The sequence below is a fragment of the Microtus ochrogaster genome, chromosome 18 (assembly GCF_000317375.1).
Source record: "Microtus ochrogaster isolate Prairie Vole_2 chromosome 18, MicOch1.0, whole genome shotgun sequence".
Taxonomy (NCBI): domain Eukaryota; kingdom Metazoa; phylum Chordata; class Mammalia; order Rodentia; family Cricetidae; genus Microtus; species Microtus ochrogaster.
The window spans coordinates 20,494,572-20,498,105 of record NC_022020.1 but is presented as its reverse complement, the minus strand read 5'-3'; the positions used below and the strand labels follow the sequence as shown (position 1 = coordinate 20,498,105).

General features: G+C 41.7%; 1 protein-coding gene across 2 annotated transcripts in view; it reads right to left on the bottom strand.

Moving 5' to 3' along the window:
• The window catches only part of Wdr33 (WD repeat domain 33), a 114,987-nt gene that overhangs the window by 85,509 nt on the left and 25,944 nt on the right, over positions 1 to 3,534 (bottom strand). The gene's annotated exons all lie outside the window — the stretch shown is intronic.

Genomic DNA, 3,534 nt, shown 5'->3' with positions numbered 1-3,534 from the left:
GTAGACCAAGCTGGTCTCGAACTCACAGAGATCCGCCTGCCTCTGCCTCCCGAGTGCTGGGATTAAAGGCGTGCACCACCATCGCCCGGCTACAATTATTCTTATTTCAGAGAAAGATTGTAATTTCCACTATTTTTCTGTTTTTACATTTGATTTGTTACTCTCTAGATATTTTATAAAAGGGTTTAGAAAAAATTACTATATTCTTCAGGTAAAAATGGTGTCACCAAAGAGGTTTCATTCAGCTTTTCGAAGAGCAGATGGATAGACCCACAGTCAAACTTTAGATGTGTAGTAATAGGAGCGGCGGGGTTCGTCTCCAGCACCCCGCTGCCCGCACGGCTAGCTTATGTCCGAAATAACAACACACAAACTGTATTCTTTTAATCACTGCTTGACTCTTTAGCACTAGCCCTTTTCTCGGCTAACTCTCGCACCTGGACTAACCCATTTTTAATCATATGTGTCGCACCCCAAGGCGCTTACCGGGAAGATTTTAGCCTACGTCCATCCTGGGTCGGAGCTTTATCGCGTATGCCTCAGAGAGCAGAGCTCTCGCCTCTGCCCGCAGGAGTGGAGCATCATGTCTCTCTGAGAGGAGAGCTGTGGAGTCTGACCTCACTTCCTCTTCCGCCCAGCATTCTGCTCCGTTCACTCCTCCCCCTACGTTTTAACCTATCAGGGCAAGCAGCTTCTTTATTTAATTAACCAATGGCCTTCCTCCATCATAGATGGAGCTTGAAGAATCCTGCAGAAGGTGAGCGAGGATTGTAGGAGACAGAAGGGCCAAGAAACCACAAGAAAATGGGCCAGAGTCAACTGCCAGGGCTCATGGGGGCTCACAGATACTGATTCAACAGTCACAAAGCCTGTATGGGTCTGATCTACGTCCTCTCTCTCTCTCTATATATATATATGTATGTATGTATGTATGTATGTATGTATGTATGTATGTATACACACACACACACACGTTATGGTCGTGTAACTTGCTGTTCCTGTGGGACTCTTAACAGTGGGAGTGGGGGCTGTCTCTAACTCTTTAGCCTGCTTAGGGACCCTTTTCCTACTGAGTTGCCTCATCCAATCCTAATATGAGGGAATGTGCCTAGATTTATTATAACTTGATATGCCATGACTGATTGATATTCCTGGGAGGCCTGCTCTTTTCTTAAAAGGAAGGGAGAAAGAGGAAGTCAGGGAGAGGCACTAGGAGGAGAAGAGGGAGGGCAATGGAGAAGAGTAGAATTAGAATGCAGTATGTAATATGAGAGACGAATTTTTAAAAAGGGAAGAAATGGTCTTGGTACTACTTCATTCATCTTTATGACTTCAAATAGTCCCTGCAAGAGTAACAGCAATGAGGCACGAGTGGTGATAGTAATGGTGGAGATGAAAAGAAATCCTGACACACACGAAAATAAACATGGGCACAAAAATAGATATTTAATGTATTACTTCTACTACTAGGAAGCAATTCTTGATCTACAGTTCCAACATGTTAGTTTGTAATGACATAAGAAACATCCCACCTATTAAAGCTATATATGAATTACTGTGTATAAAAAGCACTTAGGGACTGGAGAGATGGCTCAGTGGTTAAGTGCACTGCCTGCTTTTCCAAAGGTCCTGAGTTCAATTCCCAGCAACCACATGATGGCTAACAACCATCTTTAATGAGGTCTGGTGCCCTCTTCTGGCCTGCAGGCATACACACAGAATATTGTATACGTAATAAATAAATAAATATTTTTTAAAAAATAAATAAAAAGCACTTAGAGGCTGGTGACAAATCTGCCTACTCAGACACCTCATGAATACAACTACATCTCAGCAAGGAGACTTAAAACTTCAATCCAGATATATCTGGCCCAATTTTTCTAAAGGCCTAAACTTTTTTCTAAATCTGTTTTGAGATATAGTCTCATTATGTAATCCAGTCTAGTTCTAAACTCAGAATCTTCCACTCGCTAACTCCCAAATGCTGAGTCATGTGCCTAATCCCTTTCAAACTTATATTTTAAGACAGGTGGTGGTAGCAGCACATGCTTTTAATCTCAGCACGAAGGAGGCTGAGGCAGGTGAACCTCCAAATTCTAGGCCAGCCTGGTCTAGAAAGTTCCAGTATAGCCAGAGTTACACAGAGAAACCCTGAGGCAGGTAGAGCCTTTTATCCCAGCACTTGGCAGGCAGAGGCAGGCAGATTTGTGAGTATGAGGCCTGCTTGGTCTATAGAACTAGTTCCAGGAGAGGCTCCAAAGCTACAGAGAAACCTTGTTTCGAAAAGCAAAACAAAACAAAACCACACAGAGAAACCCTATCTTTGGGGGAAAGGGCATATTTTGAGCTGGCAAGATAGCCCAATAGTTGCCACCAAGCCTGACAACACGAGTTTGATTCCCAGAACTCACATGAGTAGGAGGGCAGAACCAAACTCCCACCCCCAACTTGGTGTAGGAGGTCCTTCTGTCTATATGTTGCTTTCATTGGTTAATGAATAAAGAAACTGCCTTGGCCTACTTGATAGGGTGGAACTTAGGTAGGCGGAGAAGACAGAACTGAATGCTAGGAGGAAGAAAGCAGAGACACAGAGAAGCCATGGATCCTGTGCCGGAGATGGAAGCCAGTTAGAATCTCCTGTAAGCCACTGCCACGTGGCAAAACACTGATTAATGGAGATGGGGTAAACTAATATGTAAGAGTTAGCCAATAAGAAGTCAGAGCTAATAGCCAAGTAGTGTTTTAATTAATACAGTTTCTGTGTGGTTATTTCTGGTGTAAGCTAGCCAGGCAGCCAGGACAAACAAGCAGCAGTCCTCTACCTTGCAACACCAACTCCTGGAGGTCGTCTAATTTCTATGCCCATTTGCATGTATACTTGTATACCCACATACATACATACATGCATACATACATGCAAACACACACATACCTCACAAAATAATGTAGTAATTTTAATTAAAATCAAAAAAGAAAAACAAAAATTCTTAAGTTTGGAGAATAAAGTGTGAGGTACTGGGGATGACTCTAGCATCCGTAAGTAATACCACTGAGGTACAGCTCCCCAAACCCAAAAGAACATATTTAGAAAGTTCTATTTATAAGTATAGACTTTCTAATTTTATTGGAATGAGTTTCAACAAAAAAATTATACTAATTATAACATGTATAAAGCTGGAAGCGTGTCAAATGAAAGCAGCCAAAGACAAAAAGCTATAAATTATGACTTTTTATATGAGAAACCCAGAATGTCCGTAAAAAATAATGACATCTTGAAATTTGCAGGCAAATGGATAGATCTAGAAAAAAAAAAAACAGAGACTGAGGTAACCCAAATCCAGAAAGACAAATATAATATGTACTCACTCACAAATGACTTTTAGACATAAAGCAAAGAAAAACCAGCCTACAGTTCACAATCCCAGAGAAACCAGACAACAACGAAGTCCCGAAGAGAGACATACACAGATCTACATAGGAAAAAGAAAAAAGACAAGATCTCCTGAGTAAATTGGGAGGGGAGATACGGGGGGG